Source organism: Marmota flaviventris, chromosome 1, assembly GCF_047511675.1.
Source record: "Marmota flaviventris isolate mMarFla1 chromosome 1, mMarFla1.hap1, whole genome shotgun sequence".
Taxonomy (NCBI): Eukaryota; Metazoa; Chordata; class Mammalia; order Rodentia; family Sciuridae; genus Marmota; species Marmota flaviventris.
In genome coordinates, this window is record NC_092498.1 from 40,235,427 (window position 1) to 40,256,846 (window position 21,420).

Here is a 21,420-nt window from a genome sequence, read left to right on the forward strand (position 1 = left end):
TGGAAAACATTGGCAAAGGACAGAAAAACCAGCTGCTAGTTAATTTTTGTTAGAATGTCCCCTAACACACAGGAATTATCAAGTGCTTTATATATATTGAGTTTTTCACTCCTCAGTGATCCTTTGAAGAAGTTACAAATAGTATTTTTCAATTTGCAAAACAGTTTTTCAAAATATGTCCAAAATTATATGGCTGACACATTCTGAGGTTTGCATACAGCCTGACTGGCTCCATAGTCCACATTCTTCTTTTAATGGGCTAGTTTTATTTGCTTGTCTTTTTTTTAATTAATAGTGCAACAGCTTCCAACAAGGGACATTAAATGTTTAGTGTGTGATTAAATGCATAATCATGTTGAGTATTTACACTAGCAAGAACATTGTTCTTGTTTTCTAATAAATGATTCAAAGTTAATTTCAACATTATTGTAAGAGAACCAAATGTAACTTAGAATTCCTGAACTGTTACTAGGATATTACTTGGTTAAAATCATGCCTTAGATAGAGTATGATACATAAGCTACCATGTTTAAAATGGTTATTTATGGATGTCCCAGACTCCTTCCTATACTTAGCAATATATCTAATTCTAGGTCACCTAGTTAAGTGCTTCAGTCCCACAATTTCAGTCTGGTAATTTAACATATACTATCAAGGTTACTTAGGGACACAATAGGAAAAGAAAGAAGTTTATTGCATGGTGCATTTTACAATCAATTTCATGAATTGCATGGATGAACCACCACCTACCTCTTACTTAATGGCCCAAGTTGTTCCTTAAATACTCCCAAAGACTATAGCATCAGCATACATAACATAGAAGAAAATTCCTATGAAACCATTTTACATTTTACTTTTGCCTGTAATAGAGCTTTCACTGCTACTTATTTAGTTACAAGTGAAGTCTGTCACATGATTGGTCAAATTAGAAGGCATGTTTTACCCAATCCAAAATTTATTTTACATTATATGATGGTGGCTGAGATTTAATTAAAGGAGTTTTTAGATGAATACTTGTGAAATGTCTAATCTTCTAGATACTTTCATAAGCTTTCAAGAAAAATGGAATATGTATTTCAAACACTGTTTTACATCACAACACTGATTATAGTAATATAAAAGTTAACACAATCTGTTGTCTTAAATTAAGTCTCATTTTGTAATTTCACAATTTTTGACAATTTTGTAATTTCACATTATTCTCTACAAAATAATCATGGCTTAAATATACCCTATTTATAGTAAACATAATAGTTTATTTAGTTTTTAAACATTTTAATTTGTCCTCAATACATTTGATTTATTCCAAGTTGATTGCCAATTTTGCCATTATCAATTAAATAATTCCTTTTTCATGTATAAAAATTCTCAGTTGCATTTTACTGGTAAATGAATTTCCATGCATATGTAGAATTGTACAAATTACAAACAGTTAAACTAAATTATTCTTAGTATATGACCCAGTCAATTTTTATTACAGTTTTTCCCCCATAAAATGTGCATCAATTGGTTAATAAGTTTGATAAACACCTTATGCCTCTATTGGAACTGACCATAATTTGAACTTTCAAGCAAAGTCTATACACTGGCAAGTAAAATACTTATATTTATATGTAAAACTTTAAAATTTAAGATGTATAAGCATGACAAAAATATTTGAAATAAAATGCTGCATCAAATTCCTTAAACATTTCTCTCCCCTTACTTTATCAACAAAAGTTAGAATCCAGAAAATATTGGGGAAAAAAATGAGGATTTTAGGAAAGATTGCCATATCAAAGGAGGAAAAGATTAAGCCACCTATGGCTTTTTTCCCCAGATAATGTCTAAGTGTTCTCTCAAAAAAAAAAATGGACTAAAGCTTTTTAACTCTAAACAAATATAAATGACTTATTAAGATTATTTTCTAATCCCTCATCAAATCAAACTAATATCAAACTATTTCACCAAACCATTCAGGTTAAATGGCCAATGCCAACTTTTTAATAATGAAATCCAAAATAAGACAAAATAAAATATCAGATTTTTAACTTTCCTGGGCTGATTTGTATCCTAAAGAAGATGTACATTGAGATTTTAGTTTCCTGTTTGGTCTTTCTAGTTGATCTAGACTCTTGACCTCTCCAAAATAAATTTATAAAATGAAGGAGTAAGACTAGGTAACCTCCGAGTATACTTTACATTCAGAATTATATTTCAACTTTGCTTTGAACACTTGCTTTCAGAAGACAAGAAGGGTACAGGAAAAAATTTAAATGCTATACATTGCCTATGTTTATAAAAACATCTACCAAAGCCATATTATTTACAGCGTATGTAAGACAACTTATTTTTATTATAAACTAACGGCTTATTCTATGAAACGGTAATATTGTCTCTCAACATGAAAACTTAGCTAAAACATAAGAAGACTCAAATTCAGGTGACTTTGTGCTGACCCTTTGTCTCTAACATTTGGAATTTTTTATCTCTGCAATTTAAGAGCTGAGAAGCTGTGGAGGGAAAATGAACAGGAGTTGCACTGTCATTGTGTCAGATTCTAGTGATTACTTATTTACAGAGAGATGAGTGACCTTGAAACCATGCTGAGAAGGCAAAAGGCTAGAGACAAAAGTGCTGGGCAAGTTCTCTCTCAGCAGAATAATGAGCCATGGTCACCCAGCACTTTTCATGCATTGAAGCTTGGTGTACGCAGGGCAAGTTGTGGTGAGGCACTTTGCAATGAACCTCTTCCTACAGGTGTTTTATGAACTGAGGGCATTCTTCCTGGCATGCAGAGACTTGCTTGTGCAATTTCATTAAAAGTTAATAAAAAGGCCCAGAACCAAGCTTTTCTGTTTATGGGGCCATAAAAGCTCTTTTGGGCATCTTTCTAGTGACCTCTTTAACATACATCATTCCTCTGGAATTCAGTATTTGTCTCTTGTCTTCAAAACATGTTGGTTTATGTTCCTCAGACAAGCAAAAGTTACAAAGCCAAAGAAAGCAAAGTAGTATGACTTCCTAGATGGTCACTGTTCAAGAAGGAACTTTCCTGTTGTTTAAAGCCACAGTAATGCTTCTGAGACTTCAAACGTTTACATATTATCCTTACCTACATGTGTCTCTGATGTTTGGGTGATCTGAAAACCATTCCCTGACATTTGCACTTGGACTTTTATATAATCTGGTCTAGAAGTATTGGTTTGCCTTCAAACCATAATTTTTTAATAGTTCCATAATTTATTTTGAATGCTGTCATCAGAATCTATTTTTTTTCCTAAAACTGTTTTATAAAAGGGTCAATCAAGTCCCTAGTTTGTACCCTGTATTTCATAACTACATATTTAGTTGTATCTTTAAGAAGCTATTTTATTGTGTTTACTAGTGAAGGAGCTGAAAAGACTGGTTAGAAAAATAGCAGCTTTTCTCCTTATGTCTGGGAACAATAGCCAGAACCAAAGAATCTGACAAGGTTTTTTTGGTCACTACTTTTTTCCCAGCCCATATTTAGAAATTTATTGCCTCAACCAAATTATTTTGATAATTTAATTTAGTAGATGACCAATGAATACATGAGTCCAATACTGGGGAGACAGGGAATTTGTGCAAAAAAGCAATGACATGTCTAATCACAACTACTTGCTTTGTGTTAGGCACTAATAATTACCTATTTCTCATGATGAGATTTTATAAAGAAACTACAGCTTTGGAAAGATTAAGGACATCTCCCAAGGTCTTAGAAGTGAGCCAGAATCAAAATAATTATCACTGTATATGTCAAAAAGAAGTTGGACTCTTAAGTGTCACAAGGAACTATCTCCCACCATCTTTTAACCTTCTCTGGGTTAGTTCTTCCCCTGATCCTAGAGAGAATGTCAGGGAGCATCCCCAGCTTAGCAGTTTTCTTTAGTCACAAAATAATCTCGTATCACTAGCTAAAATGTCCACTCAAAACCTCAGACTTCATACAAAGAAAACATTCTCTTTTCCCACCTTGGGTTGCTTCATGCTGAGGAGCCTGTATTAATGATGGAATTGAGTGCTTTCCTCAACTCCTCACTAGGCTGTGAGGCTTGACAGGGAATCGAATCCCAGGGCAAGGGGATTAGGAAAAAGGAGATACCATTGTCATGTGGAGTCAGAGTCCTTTCAGTGACAGAAGGACAACTCCTGACTCAGGAGAAGGGCAACACATTTGTCCATTTCTCACTGAACTATGACATGGATCACACCCCTATGCTGGTAGCTTCTACTCACTCTTCTCGGCCCCAGAACTTCTACCTCTGGCCCTCTGAGCACAATAAATTCCCAAGCATCAGCCATCAGGAAGTGCACATACTTTCCCCACCATGTGTCATTACAGCTCACTCCCAAGGGCAGTGTTCTAACTCTCTGTGGTCAAGAAGAGGGCATCTCAAGCCCATCTTTTCAGGCAGGGGCAAACTGATCTCCCAAACCCCAAGTAACTATCAGGCCTTATGAATGGACACTTTCTAATATCAACTTACTTTCCAGTGAGGGTGAATCCTCCTTCATAAAGCAGCTCTTTCGCTTTCTCCATGGAAAAAAAAAAAAAAAGGTAGAAGCATTGTTTACCTGTCCGATACCACCATCTCTACAGCCTCCTCCACATCCTCATCAAGCCTCTAGGTACCTCCAATGTTCCCTCCTGGCAATGGATAAGCTAAAATTGAAAACTAGATTGTTACCCTGTCCTTTAAAATATCCATATGAATGGCATAGATTTGACTGAGATTATTTTAGGCATAAATTGCTCATATTTCTTGGTTGAAACTCTCCCATTTGAACACCCTATTATGATATCTTGGGCATCTAAAGATAAAATAAATTTCCCAATTGTTACCTTGGAAATAGCAAGGAATAGATTACAAAACAGAATCCACACTGACTATCCATCCAATTTAAGCAATCCCAAATAATGCATCAAGGGCTAAGGACTCTTGACTCAAATATTAATATCGCATTATTAGTACAAAGTATGAAATGGGTCAGCAGTGCTTGTTCTTCAAAAACCTGGGGATATATATTTGTATTTATGATTAAGCAGTGAATATTTTAATGACTTTCACATACATTTAGATGTATATATTATGGCAATCTATATAAATGAGAATTTCTAACTGGGTGTGGTGGCACATACCTATAATCCCAGTGGCTTGGGTGGCTGAGACAGGAGGATTGATAGTTCAAAGCTAGCCTTAGCAACATCCAGGCACTAAGCAACTCAGTGAGATCTTGTCTCTAAATAAAATACAAAATAGGGCTGGGGATGTGGTTCAGTGGTCAAGTGCCCCTGAGTTCAATCCCTGGTACCAAAAATAATAAAAATAAGAATTTCTAACCATCAAAAAATCTAAAGTATTCAATTAGTAATGATTCACTCAGATTAACTATGAATCAAGGTAAAATTCAGTAAAACCAGGATTTGGCCTTGGATTATCCCAGTCCCTAACCAAGACAAAGCAAACTTTCAAGCTGAGAAAGGGCTGAAATATTTGCCCAATATAAATGGAGGAGTTCGCCCAGGCAACCTGAGACAAATGAACCAAATTAGGATAAATTAAAGATTTAATAAGCTTATAAAGGTATTTCCTCTAGCCCAATAAAACTTTGAAATTATTTGTTCCTAAAATACTAAGAATGCTACCGTAAACTTAACATGTGGTATGCTAAACTCACGTTTAGAAATAAAAGCATTCTGCCAGATGTGGTGGTGCACGTCTATAATCCCAACAGCTCAGAAGACCTAGGCAGGAGGATCACAAGTTCAAAGCCAGCCTCAGCAACTTATTGAGTCCCTAAGCAACTTAGGAAGACCCTGTCTCAAAATTTAAAAAATAAGAGGGGCTGGGGATGTGGCTCAGTGCTTAAGTACCCTTGGGTGGTTCAATCGCTGGTACTCCACCCCCCCAAAAAGCATTCCAACTAAGTACAACCCAAAGCCATTCACTACCCCCTTCTTATTTAAATTTGTATTTACTACTTTTGTGCTTTGGTAGAAGTATGTTTAAAGGGATGTCTTTGGCGAAAAACAATATAGTCAGTAGTTTATAAAATTAAAAGATAAGCATCCTCTAGTCTGATGTAGAGTTCAAGGACTTAGTGGTGGTAAGGGAGAATTGGGGGGAGGGCTGTAATGGCCAGAATCACCTGGGAAAGACACCTGATTTTTCCTTATCCTATCCACCTGATTACCTAAAGCTGTTGCAGGAGGGCAAGCAGATTGTGCATGTACATCTTTAAAAATAGCTTTATATCAGAGTCTCATTAATCAAAGCAGTATCTTTTCATTTCAAGGTTAAAGAAGCTGGTCTCAAATTGCCAAGGAACTTGTTTGTGGTCATACAGTAATCAGAGTCTCAACATAACAACTTCAGACTCCTACTCCTCTAACATTCTGAAAAATATATACAAATGGCTTAGTTTACAGGTTTGTCACTCATTTTCCGGAAAGGTTTCTTTACCTCCTCCCCCAAATTCTCTTTCCACATTGATCATTTTCACAAAACTGTTCAAATGTATTTTTCAGGAAGATTTGCAGTGCCCAAGTTTTTAACACAATTGGCATTAAACTTGACTTTTCATATAAATAGTCATCGTTACCTCTAGATGCAAGATGAGAACACATTTTCCAGTTTTGAAACTATTTGTCCTGCCACTTTTGTTAATAAGTCTTGTTTCAACTGAACAGAACCTTTTCATTAGTTACAATGATTCCATTGTCTAATAACAGTTCTCTAAATTTTATGCCGCAATATGAACTTTACTTTGCACCAAGTTGAACTTCAGGTCCTATTTGTTCAATGGAATAAAAGAGGACAGTTTAAGAATGTAAAACTATATAGTAAGCAAACTACACTTAAAATAGGTACTGTTTCCATCCTGGTCAAATTTCTCGGCTCACCCACACTTATTCCAACCTTCACCAGAAAAGGTGGCAGGGAACTATTTTGGACCTTTCGGTTCTTGGTATTTTTAACTAAGTAGAGAAAACTTCCAAGCAATGGTGTTGACGGATCTGGGCAGAGAGCAATTGGCATGTGATTCCTTCTGCACGTGATGTCAGTCCAGGGCAGGGAGTGAGTGGGCTCCAGCTCTGTTGCGCCCTAGGCTCCTGATGCTGCCTGAGATATTCAGTCTCCTTTCCCAGACTGTGATGACCTGGGCGCTGGGCAGCAGGGCTAATGCAGCAGGGAGCAGCAGAGCCGCTGCCTGCCGCATGGAGCCAGGTGCCCAGTCCTCCTGCCTGGTGTTCCTGGTCACTACATGCAGCCCACCCTGACATACCAGGCCTCACCCCTGCTTCTCCCCCAGCCTCAGTGCACCTGCACTAGGTTCTGGAACTGCGCACATTTTGCACCTTTCCAGGTGCTACCTCTCCATCCCATACCTGCCTTGGAGGGAGAACCCTGGTACCCCGGGGATGCCTGCGCCCAGGCCGGTCCTGACTTGCTCTTCAGAACTCAGAGATCTACCACTCTTCGCACAGGCCCCACGGTGGGCAGTGACCACCCTTGGAATTCAAGCCCTGTACCCCAGAGCCCGCCCTATCTGATGCCCAGCCAAGAGTTGGCTAGTGTCTGACGCTGTTGAGACCAGCTTACACCTTTCCACCTGGATTTGATGGAGTCAACATATTCCACATCCTTCCTAAAACCTTTTGCCACTACACAGTCCAAAGAACGCCACAGGAAGAAAAGACACTATTATATTAATATTCTCTTTCCGTCGTGGTCACCCTTTGGGATTTTGTTCTTATTTTATAACCCCATCCCACCTCCTTTATTGTTCTTAGTTATCTCTAATGCTGAAACTTTCATTGACCCAAAATCCCAACTCCATTGATAGAAATACTTTCAGATTTTGATTTACTCAAAGTCAGCTTGAGTCTGTAACTTTTGAAAGTGGCCAAGGAGGAGCTAATATAAGCACCATAGCACTGTAGCTGGGCGCTATTATGGTATGGATCTGAAACAACCCTCAAAGTCTCATGTGTTGGGAAATGATTGGATCATGAGGACGCCAACATTATTCATAGATGAATAAACTATTGAGAGGTGGTGGAAACTGCAGAAGGTGGGACCTAGTTGGAGGGCGTGGGTCCTTGATGGCTGCCACTTGATCCAGGCTTGCTCTATCTCCCTCCCTGCTTCCCCTAGCTGGAGACCACAAACTATCATGCTGGTCCCTTCAGCTGTGATGTACAACTTCATCACAGGTCTAGAAACAATGGAGCCTCCCCACCACAAACTGAAACCATAATCAAAATAAAACTTTCCTCCTCTAAATTGATTTTCTCAGACATTTTGTCACAGCAACAGAAAAAGTTAACATGAATGCTAAAATGTCTTATTTTACATATATTTCAACCCATTTGTATAAAAAATTTCCTTTTCCAGCCCCAATGCTCAATGAATTGGCTTCTCAAGTCATACAATGTTCTGGTCCATAGACTCTAAGTCAGGATTTCTCAACCTCCACTACCCATACTTGGGGCAGTATAATTGTGTGTTGTGTGGTATGCCTTGTTCATGGTAGCATGCTTAGTTTCAACATACCTTAGCCTCTATGACTACACCTAGTAACAACTCCTTCAATTGTTACAACCAAAAATACCACTAGATACTGCCAAAGTTCTCTTTGGGCAACACCATTCCCCTTTAACCTTTAAATATCACTGATCTAAGCCATTTGGTAATGAATTCTAAAAGTTACTCAGAATAGCCTATTTTGCATGATAAATTATTCCTGGTATGCTTGAAGTGGAAAGGAAATAACATTTAGGATTTTCCTGGGGCTATCATATATACTTATATTATTCAAACCAAATGCAGTGAAGTGCATGATAATTTGTTTACTGACATTTTATGTTGTATTTCTCTAATGTATTAAAAATACACTTCAGGGAAAAGGTAAGATTAATTGTCTTGCATATGAGGAAATTGATAGATACACTAATCAGGAGAATTTTAAATTATCCAAAATGCACATGCATAAGGTTAATCCGATTTAAAAATGGAAAACAAAATCCAGCATATTGTGATAGATAAGATTTTAGGCCTTCATCTACAAATATCATAAAAAGATGTTACTTACCAAATCAAGTTACATATTTTCTTTTTTAAAATTTTTTTAATATTTATTTTTACATCAGTCCATAAGTTTTCTGACAATGGATGAAAACTCTATGAAAATAATTATTTCATGTAGTCTCATGACTGCTCAGAGATTAATTCTCTCCACTGTAAAGGGCAGTTATACATGTGACACATAATTATTAAGTAGCTAAAATAAAGGCATCCAATAGAAGTTACAGAATTTTCACTATGTACTAGTCTCTGTTTTTAGAATGCTGCTTTCAACTTACCTCTATGAACATCCTGGAAAAAGGTCATCTCCCCTTCCAACACCTTCATTTTCCATATAAATTCTTCATGCAGTTTGAATCTTTCAAATCTTAAAGAACTTTCATGTCTGCTTTCTTATTTACCACTCTCGGAATTCTGAAATAAATAGAGGGAAACCAAAGCTCTGAAAACATAACTCTTTCCTCAAAATGGAGAGCAAATGAAAGAGCAAGAACTTGCTGTTTTGGTTTTATAGTCTTCTCACTCTTCCAAAATGACTAACACCTGCTGTGGATCCTGTATGCTTTCCATTGGCTCTGACCACTTACAGATGCTTCTCTACTTCACTGACCTGGACCATGCCTGAAAATTATTTAAGAACACTCAAAATAAAGTGAGGTTCAAAATACTTCAATGGAGACTGCTTACTCCTTGTTGCAAATGGAAGACCCAGAAGTTGATAAACCTGAATTCAAGCTTTAGACTCTGGTCAGCTCACTCTGTGAAATTGGGTAGTTCTGGTGTCTCTTTTTGTCTCATAATGAAGTTGGGCATTGAGACCAATTCTTGTTGTGCCAGATTGACATTAACCTCATCTGACTCTCATCTTCCACAATAATCAGATAAGGTATGTTTTCTTTCATTACCTCCAGTTTGGTGATCAACTTGAGGACATGGGGGCAGCTGCCCCCTCTAGCTGTCAATTGTGAAATATCAGGAACTGCACGTGGGCAAGCTAATCAGTGACAAGAACAACCCCAAGAAATAATTCTTTGTTCTCGCCACTTGCATCTCATGATAGGCAAATGGGATCAGAAGTGTGCCACCTGGACACAAACCTCCATGTGTGAAAAGGCACTGCAAACACCTTCTCACACCTTGAGGAACAGTCCTTTTTAGTAACTTGTGTTCTGTTCCAAACCAGATACCCCCCTCGCTAGCCATACAGACTTATTAGACTTTTGCTGCTGCTGTGAAACCAGATACAGAATGGAACTGGGCTAAAGTTGTTTCAGCCATAAAGGAAGCCACATGGACATTTTAAGACACCCCAGACTCATTACCATCTCCTTGTAATATGTGTCCCTAACAAAATTCCCACCCACCAGCGCTATGTTGGTCTGTTCCATTTCCAACTCTGATTGAATCATGCCCATATAAAGATTGGAAGAAAGCAGCCCTTCATCTCTGCAATGGACACAGCCCTCTCTCTCATAAATAATCCTCCTACTCCTTATGTAAAATCTGCACTTTCTCCCCTTACAAAAGGACCCTCATTGTTTTAAGGCAAGAAGTCTGATAGGAGAGTGATTTCTCCAGGCTTCTCCTTATTAACTAGCAAAGGAATAAACTTTCCTTCACTGTGTACTTGGCTCTTGGTTTTGTTATTGGTTCTATGAGTCTGGAAGAGAAAATAAAAACTCAGTTTGGGTTAGAAATTTGTAATGGCACCCACCAGTTTGCAGTCACCCATCTCCTGTATAAACCACTCCCAAATCAGGCTCCTGGAAAGATGGGCTTTGGACAAGAAGTCCTCATCTTCTCATTTAGTATCTTTTCAAATAGATTTCCTTGCTTCAACACCTCCTTTCTTGAATTATTTGCCCTGTCTTGGCCAACAGCTGGACTTGGATGTGGTGACAATAACAATCCAAACTATGAAGATCAAAAGAGAAGACACAGTAAAAAAAAAACTCTTGCTGATGTATTTTAAAACTATCTCATCAAATGTACCTGCAGATAATATTAGGAATATAAAAATTTTTACTATATTAATTAGATATCCATAATATTTTGAAAGAAGTTCTTTTAAAATGCCATTTATAGCAGCAGGTGGTTGGAAGAAGTAGACAAAGATAAATGAACACATACAAGGAAAACCGATTGGTAGCAAGGAAATATTAGGGAAAAAAAGGTTAAAAATCTTGGCTTTTCCTCATAGGGAAATATAAGAAACTTATTGAGAGTACAAGACATTGTGAGGTCTTTTATTTAGAATGTTGTGCATTTCTATTCAGACAAGAAAGGAGAAATGGGGACAGAAAATGGAAGAAATATTTCAATTTGAAATGACTGGAGAGCCGATTGGCGAACCACAAAACCAAATGAAAAACTAAGCAAGCAAATTAACATCTTCTAAGACTCACAGCACTTCACTGCTAGAAGTGGAATTTGAGACCATCTAATCTCACTCTCAATCATATTTTGACACATTGCAATCAGCTGACAATGCTGAGACAGCTGGAGGAAATTAAAAGAGCTTTTAAGAGACTAAGGCAGATTGAGGCTTAATATGTTTCAGTGATGCACACCTGAAATAATGATGGCTGAAAATTGAAGTTTCACCTTTTGAAAGAGCCTTCAGGAATTTGTGTGTGTTGTGTGCTTGTATAGTTTTCCATAACCACTGACATGTCTTCATCACAGTAGACAGTAGATCCTATGCCAGCAGAGTTGATCCTATGTCCCATGTGATTCTCACAGCCTTTCCCCAGAATTTTCAATACCATGTCTCGTACCTCAACATCTTTTGGAAGAGTGAATCTCAACTTTAGGTGCATATAGAAACTACCTGTATATTTTTTAATCTCAAACAATAATGCTGCATAAAAGAAGCTAGGCAAAATGTATACTGTATTACTATTATGTATAGAGGGTTCTAAGAACCGCAAACTAATCAATGGTGACAGAAAGGTGGTGGGAGGGAGAAATTACAGAGAGGCACTAGGAAACTTTGGGGCTGATAGATGTGCTCATTATCTTGATTGTGGTGGTGGCTTCACAGGTGTATTCATATGTCAAAACTTATCAAATCATACACTTTAATATATGCAGTTTATGACATGTAAATTATGGCATAATAAAGTCATCAAAAAATTAAAAGTGAAAGAGAATGAAAATGAGAGAGGCCCTTTGCATGGAACAATATTGACTGACAATATGCCATGACCTTGGAAAGATGATTCTAACTAATCTATCCATCTACACCTATGGTCCTCCATATACTTTAAATGAAAAATCAAGCTTATGCGATAAATGTTCTCAATTGTGGCTCTTCAGAATCAGAGGTAATCTATGACACAAGTTATCAGGGCTGGCTAACCCCACAGTGGTAAGAGGAGCAACAACCTACCTATGGCATACAAGCATGAAAACTGCTACCATCAAAGAGAAGCCACCATCAATGTCACAAAAACTGAAGTTTGTAGATGACATGAGGAGTGTTTTAAGAACAAGACTTGGATTAGGCACAGCTGTGAACAAGCTGGATGACACTATCCAAGTGTATCAGTCTGGATGCAAGTGCAACCGTTCTTTCATCTCCTTGTTATATCACTAAGTAAGATATCAAGCTAGTTTTGCTCGGTTTTGGAGTTCCAAAAACCATGTCTTACTAAAAACTCTTATTACAAATCAAACTGTCATTACAGAGTCATGTCTGAAGAAACTATCATTCCGAAGAGGTCCCAAAGGGATGACATTCATACATCAACATCTTCATTGGATGCACCCCTATCTGAAGATCCTACTATTCTTAGGATGGGAAAGACTTAGAAAATAAAAACCCATGATCATATTTCTCAAACTCTAAGCTACACCATGATATAGTAAGAAAAATAGAGCCTGGAAGAAAACACTATAAAGGAAAGTTGCAACTTAATTATCCTGCACATATTGAGGTAGATTCAGCCAGTGCCCCGAAGGAATGAAAGAGGAAAATAGAGCTCAATTTATGGTGGTACTCAAAATTACTCAGAAAACACCCTTCAGAGACCCTTTCTTAGAAAGAACAGGTTACTAATTTCAAGGTGACAGTGAATCTGGGTTAAAAAAAAAAAAAAAAAACAGTCACTAATCTATAGCAGAATGTCCTCCTCAGAATGATAAGGGATCACAGAACACCCAAACTCTACAGAACTGCAGAAAATATTTCAGAGAGCAGAACATGCATAAAGGTAATATTTTTTTTTGGAGAGAAAACAATGATGCATTATTGTTACTCTGATACCTAATACATCCTGGAGTCTCAGGATGAATTTTATTTCAGCTTTGCTATTAACTTTATTCCCAACTTTGCTCAAACATCAGACTTTTTATCTCTCTACCATTAAAAAAACTGCACCGTTCAAGAGTTTGAAAATTAATACAAGAAAACAAAATATGTATCAAAAAAATTAAGCTTATGCAAAAAGAAATTACATCACTAATTCTTAAAAGATGCAACTAAGAAGATGTGACTCTTCAGATGTGAAATATTAAAATGAAATATTTTCAATATTTGTTTGGATGCTATTTGAATTTGTAGTTTGATGTAAATAAATAATTTTGAACCACTGCCATGTTACCTTAAGTAACATGTCAAAAGTTTTATTGAGAAAAGCCTTTTGTGATGTCATCATGAGATTATAAAGTGACATATTTTTTCAAGGATGAAATCAAGCACACTATTATTTTATGTGTATTATATACTGTGTATTATGTTATATGGCATTATAAAATCAGGTTATTAAAATGCCATGTGAAAAATACTATGATTTTACATAAGCATAACCAAAGTTTTCCTATATGCAGTACTAAATATAAGTGGGTTGTACTGAACAGTTATTTTAATTATCTGTTTTTTATTCTGGAAGAAAAAAAATAAAAGGTTGCTTCTACAATAGGTCTTCTTAATTTACAGTTAGCTAACTGAAGTGCATGCAAATTGAAATAAAACTGCAGCCCTGGGACATTCTAAAACATGACACAAGAGGTTGCCAAGGTAACCCACCAGGAGGCTGTCTTGGCATCTTCTGGAATAAAATGGAAAGAAAACATTATAATGAGCAGATGGGGGATGGGAGTCTTCTGGGCAGGGTTATATAATCAAAGTGTTACCAAAAGGAAAAAAGAAAAAAAAAAACCTGTAGTTTCATAAAATTGCTTTCAAATGAAAAAGGACCAAAGCATCTTGCTACAATTCCACTATTAAATTTAAAATCAGGCAGAATATATGATTCACAAGAGTGAAATTTTTAAAATATATATTTTAAATGTTATTTAAGTAGTAAAATTTCTGTAAAGCAACTATAATTATATTTATCAATTTTATACTAACAAAAAACTCAACTTATATTCAAGATGCAGAAGTGACGCTGAATTTGTAATATTTACTATTTTGGCAGGTGTTGAGAGGGCAGGGAATTTGCCAAAAAAAAAAGGTCTCAAGATATAATATCCCAACAGAACAATAAAAGAAAAGAAAGGATGAAACTAAAGAAATCATTTCATTTTAGCGCACCTTTAATTTTACCTTTGCTCCTGACACCTTTCTTTTAGAATTTCAAGGTATTTTTTTATTTAGGAGTTGTTGCCTTGTGTATCACATCGCTGCCATTGCTATTAAACACACACTGAAAGCTTTAGTTCCTTCTCTCTGAAGACCTGATTTTCTCTAACACAAGATTATTCTATAAATAGTCAGTGAATCTCCTTGGCCTGTCCTTAGGCTTTTTTCCTTCCTCCTCTGTCCCTGAAGATTGAAAAGGAACTTTCAGAGCTGATGAAGGACAGGCATGGAGAGAGGCCACTTTGGTGATGTGTGCATGGGAAATTCCACAGCACATGTGGCTGCCACAGCCGAATATCATTTTAAAATTCTCTCTATAAGCAAAGGGTTCCCTTAATACAAGGGGAATTAAAAATAACATCATTTTATTTCAGATGTGTAAACTGTTACTTTTTTATTTCACATCAAAAATACAGAATCTGCGTCATTTGTAACGTTGCCCACAGTGAGATATCTGGAATCTTGGATTTTATATCTTGAGTGGCAGTGATCCAATTAACTCAATTTTAAAAATCAAAGATGAATATTTTACACTGTATAGTACTCAAAATAACCAATGTTATTTGGCTGTTTTGGTGCCAAGGAAAGAGATATTACCGTATAACCTTATTTTTAAGACATTATTTTTCATTTAATAATTAAGCAGCTACTGTCCTCCATCTCTTTATGTTACTATTTTCCTTAAAATCTTTCAATCTTTCTTATCACCTTCAGGCTGGTAGTCTAACACAAGGTTATTCTATAAACAACCTTACTATATAGTAACTCATAGGGTCCCTCTCAATTAACTCCTTAGATTTCTGCTAAAACATAGTAAGCTCCAGTCACCAGGATTTCTCATTTTTTTCTAAATAGCGTTATTTATTTTTCTCCCTCAGGGGCATCTTTCTCCTTTTTGAAAATTTACCACAATTCAGCTCCATGTCACATCTTTTAAGAAATACTTTACCCTTCTCTTCGTTTTTAAAGGAAGTGACATTTTTTTCTTTGTCCTATAGCACTTTGCATTTATCTAATACAGTATGTATCAAATGTGTTTTAGAACTTCATTCTGTCATGTTTGACATATTTCTTGAAGACAGGTATGTCTTGTTCATTTTGGATCACTGTTTATAGAAGAGTCCCCAGCACACAACGGACAATCAATAAATACTTGAATTTATTGGAATGAACTGCTTTACTCAGACTGCAGACAATCAGGGTGAGAAAGAATCTGAGAAGTAGGAAATCCAGGTAGCTTCTTAATCTGAGAGTCCTAAATTCACTGTTAGTCTATTCCTAAACTCTAATTAGATCATAGTGGTCACTATGTCAAGGATTGAATAAATGCATTGTCCATATAATACACCAGCATTCTGGTGATTCTGACACCATAGTTTTGGAAGGGAGATGTAATGTATTACATTTACATGCACCATAAATGTTTTCTAACATAAATATAAAATAGTCAATAGAGGAATTACCTAAACCTGTAAATATTTTCCATTAAATATCTGATCTACTTCATTTTAAGAAAATGCACTGTACGAATCATATTTACCATTTATTAATGCAATTTGCCTTAAATTTCATTCAAAATAGCAATGTTGCACCATTTGCATGAGCAATTTGCAAGGTCATAAACTTATAATCTCAACTAGAGAGCACATTTTTATCTTCTCTAATAGCATGATCTTTGTAGCATTCAAACATGTCAGACCAAGGAATCTTAGAGTTTCTGCAGTGGGACTCTTCATATTAATTTAGGGAAATCAGAGACTACAAAATGAGTATCAAGTATAGAAAACCACAGCAGTGCTCATATTATGGACTAAAGTCTCTACTCCTTGGCACCAATGCATTGGCCCAATTATTGGCTAGATTTTAAATTTCAAAAATAGTTAAAGAAAGCTTCATTGCAAAGTTAGAAAACTGGTGCTAATATATTTCAGCTTATCTTTTACTAAAATTAATCTTCTGCTGCTGTCTTCCAAGGATCACTAACATGAGTTTCCGTGTAAGGGTGGAGATGAGCAGTGTGCAGGAGGTAGTGGGTGGGTTAATCTCTAGTCTTCCATAACTTCCATCTTATAGAGGTTAAAACAATGACAGTGCACCCATTGATGCACTATGGATAGTTATAATTTATAAACTTCTCTGCTGGAATGAGCTAATTAAGGCACACAAATATGTGATTCTAACTTATCTCAGATTTCATTCAGCTCTCAAAGAGTGAAAGGACAGATTTCTATTACACTTTCTTTGTTTGGTGTGATATCCTGACTTGCCTTAACTCTTGATATCATCCTAAAAGTTCTGAACAGTCCTATATATACACCACCATCTCCCACCGCCCCCCCCCCCAATCACTGGCTTGAATTCCTTCCTGGTAAGCAGTTCACCAGGATCAGGATGCCATTGAATTTCACATTGTGCCAATTAGACTTCTCATGTTGCTAGATCCAAGTGAAGCACGGGGCTTTATTATTTAGCCACAACTGCTAATCCATGACTTTTCTCTTTGGGTCGGTCAGATAATATGTAGATAAGTATTCACTACAAGATCCAGCTCTGCAGCTGTTTTTATTTTCTTGCCCCCATCAGGCTGGATCTTTACTTCCTCCTGTTTTTCATCAACCTCGGATGCTAGGGTCTCAGCATATATTACTATTAAGCTAGCATGTACCAGGACATGATTAAGTCCTCATTAAGTCATGAGCTTGCTGGGAAAGTGAAGGATTATCCATCACTGACAATCACATCATTTAAGCACAGAATCATTGATGACACCAGAGTTGCCCCTGTTTGATCTTTTGGCACATTTACTTCTAAAGGTGGTTTTTTAAAAACATTCATTGTCCTCTCCCTTAGAAATTCATAGATTGTTTATCATAACAAGCAAGCAAACAAAACAGGATAGAGAAGAGATCCTCTTTGTGAGGAAAAAAGCATCTCTTTTAAGTGAAAATCCAACTGGAAATTGGTAGACAATAAAAGGGGAATTGGGGCTGGGGTTGTGGCTCAGCGGTAGAGCATTCACCTAGCAGGTGTGAGTCGCTGGGTCCGATCCTCAGCACCACATGAATAAATAAATAAATAAATAAAATAAAGGTATTGTGTCCAACTGCAACTAAAAAAAATTGTTTTAAAAATTTTAAAAAGGGAAGAATCGTCAAAATTTTGATTGGTTAGTATTATGTGTTTAGTATTATGTTAGTATTATGTGTTAGTATTATGTGTTTTTTCACTTTTATTTATGCCTTCCTCATATGACCTTTCAAAGAAACAATTTAATTAAAATTGCTGAAGTAAAGTGAAACATTGCCAGACTAAATAGGAAACAAAAACAAAAGAGTGGAGAAGAACGACAAAAAAGGAAAGGGAAAGAAAAAAAAATCTCAAAACTAAAAATTCCTTTCTAAATCACCTTCTTCACAATGTTTTTAATCTGCTAAATAATAGAATCTATGGGTCTGTAGGCCCCAGGTTCTTAAAAATATGATAGTTCCCTATTTTATGGATTTCAGAAAGTCCTGGGAGAAAAGCAGCCCTGAAAAGAGCAGAGAGAGAAATTTTGTTTTCCTTCCTTGTTCTGCTTCCATGGTTCTCTGAAGACTAATAATACAAAATGCCATAATCTCTGTAATCTGCTTTGCTTCTAGAGTCATAATACTGGAGAATAAGTGTGTATGTAAATTAAGGCTATATATTATCCATTCTGTTCATAAATTTCATTACAATTTGGAGCTAGGGATATGGTTCTGTGGTAGAACATTTGCCTAGCATCTGTGAGGCCCTGCACTCAATCTTAAGCACAGAAAAATAAACTTGCTATAATTCAACAATTATGCTAGTAATTTGCTAAAGATAGGAAAAAGATGTTTAGCAACTTTGCCTGCATGGCCTTTGGAATTAAAGTTGATTCTATAAAATAAGCATAATTTTGATGTTATAGTCAATTTATTTCTCCATAATAGTTAATGTGTATGTGATATATGTGTGTATATATAATTTATGGGTTGGGGTTATAGTTCTGTGGTAGATCACTTACTTAGCAGACACAAGGTGCTGGGTCATTCACCAGAAAATATTATCTTTGTGTATGTGTGTGTTTCTTAAGTATCTCAAATTCCTGAAAGCAGAAATTTCTTTATAAAGCAATTGTTTCTAAATGTGTTACTAAGGATTGTGTACAGCTGTGTGCATTCAGTAATAGATGTAAGACAGTAACTGGAGTTATAGGCAACATGTCCTAAATAGTATAGGGTCAGATAAAACCTCAAAAACCAAGTAATTAATCTCATAATGTTGAACCTTATAAAGAAAATTGTTAACTGATATTTATTAAGCACTATGTGCCATTCACTGTGCTAAGAATTCTATTTGTATTATTTAATTAATTCCTTGCAAAATCTTATAAGGTTGATTTTGGAAAGGAAGAGTTAGCAGCTGCATCTGTGTCTTTTCTTCTAGTTTTAGGCCAGGACTTGACCCTTGGTAGCTTCTCTTAGCAAAATATTCCCCAAAATTTATAGGAAAGTTGGTACCAGATAGAAGATACGTGAGAATCCAACCAAAAAATGCATCTTAGAGAGCATCTGCTTTATTATCCAGAGAAATTAATTAATAGCCTATACTGATAGCCTGATCTTCAGAGAAGTTCTAATTGTGAACACTTGAGGTGACTATGTGCAAAAAAAAAAAAAGAAAGAAAGAAAAAAGCTGAAGGGTTTGCAATGCTAATTGCTCCCCTGAGGTTGTTCAACATTATTTCTCATGGTCACATTTCTATCCTTTCTTAAACATAAAAACATTGATGTTGGTTAAAATATGTGTGTTTTAATGAGCTTGATGGTCAAGACAAATATTGGATGCAAGGAAAATTTGCTATCTTTATTTTCTTGATTTGAAAATGTAGACTAAGAGAATACACTATGATAAGTGGTTGAACCAATACTGGAATTGTCTGACATCAAAGAATGCATTGCCGCAGTCTGGCTGCAGCAAAATAACCCGGGGACGGTGAGGAACCACTTGTGTAGATTGATACAGCAGGAGTGGGAGCCCTTTATTGTAGGACAACAGAGGTATTTATACATTCCACACAGCTTATCTTAATTAGCATAAACTAGATACATCAGTCAACCAATAAGGAATCACCACACTTAATGGCTCCCTGGTGTTACTTCACAAACCACTCCCTCTGGCAAAATGCCAGGCGCCATCCAGACTTGTTTACACACCCTAACATTTCCCCCTTTTGTTTAATTTAAATAACAACCATAGTGGTTTTTACATAAACACCATAAATAATATGCTACAAGCAGAAGGGGAGGATACAAAATGCCACAATACCAAGCCAATTGATGGCTTCATGCAAGAAGCCCTTGGAAAAATTATACCAGCAATGACACCATTAGCAAACATACCGAGATACAATTTGTTGTAGATTACAGTTTGTTGTCTCAGTCCAGGTAAAGTAGTGTCTCAATAGATTAACTCACAGTCCAGGTAAATCACAGTCCAGGTAAGTTCTGCAGGCAGCTAGCTTAAATCACAGTCCAGGTAAGTTCTGCAGGCAGCTAGCTTAATCTGAAGTCTTGTCTGGTTCTCAACGACACTGGAAATTCTTCCACCCTCGTCGTCACCAGCACTGGGATGAAGGCAGGAACTCCAGCAATGATGTTAAAGAAAATCCTGTAGTATTCCAGCAGGTGCTAAGAAAACAACCTTCTGAACAATTTAGTACATTATCTCAAGGTTTTCTACATTTGAAATAAGCCTTAATGGCGCTCATTACTCATTAGCTTCCAGGTGTGGGAGAACCATTGTAGTTACTGGCCTTGGAAATGATCAAACTTCAGGGACCTGGGAGTGTCCCGGACTCAAAATGCCACTGGGCACAGGGAGCAAGAGCCTGGAGACTGTGTCTCTGGGTCAGGTTTGGATTTGGGCTCTCCCAGTGGCATCCCACTCCCAGGGCAGGGGGCGGGGAAGAGCCTGCTGTCCCCGCTTGGAAACTCCTTGCTGCACCATGACAGGCTCACGCACGTGGCAGCCGCTGCCGTGTAGATTCACGCACCCTCTGGTAATGAAAAGTATTCAGTAATAGCCTTTTGCTGCAACTTTTTTCCTGATAATCCTTCTTCTTCTGAACTTTCTTTTTCTTTCTGACTAGAGTTCCTGGGCTCTTATCAACACATGCCCTAACTATTCTTGGTTCCACTGGGGTGCCTCCTTCCCTTAGTAATTTACTTCTCACCCCTTCCATATTTTTGTCACAAAGAAAATACAACAAAAAAAAAGACAAAACAAGACACAAACATACTGTATCAATCCTCTCCATTTTCTCAAAATGGCCATTTTTCCTCTCACCCTATCTAGCTAGGGACGAGCAGATTTGCTCCCGTCCTATCTATGGACGGGCAGCTTTTTTTTTCGTCACTTACCCCCAAGTGTCCCGGGGCTCCCCGTAACGGGCCACCATCTGCTGCTGTCCGGCTGCAGCAAAATAACCGGGAGGTGACGAACAACTTGTGTAGATTGATACAGCAGGAGTGGGAGCCTTTTATTGTAGGACAACAGAGGTATTTATACATTCCACACAGCTTATCTTAATTAGCATAAACTAGATACAGCAGTCAACCAATAAGGAATAGCCACACTTAATGGCTCCCTGGTGTTACTTCACAAACCACTCCCTCTGGCAAAATGCCAGGCGCCATCCAGACTTGTTTACAGACTCTAACATTTGCCAGGCGC

General features: G+C 36.9%; 1 long non-coding RNA gene across 2 annotated transcripts in view; it reads right to left on the bottom strand.

Annotated features, from left to right (window-relative positions):
• Nucleotides 1-21,420, bottom strand: part of LOC139705799 (uncharacterized) — a 159,397-nt gene that overhangs the window by 65,896 nt on the left and 72,081 nt on the right. For both annotated transcript variants that reach the window (XR_011707644.1, XR_011707643.1), the window contains exons 3-4: nucleotides 10,807-11,006; nucleotides 9,371-9,506 (exon numbers count right to left, since the gene is read on the bottom strand). This is a non-coding gene — a long non-coding RNA (uncharacterized lncRNA). The remainder of the gene's footprint in view (nucleotides 1-9,370; nucleotides 9,507-10,806; nucleotides 11,007-21,420) is intronic.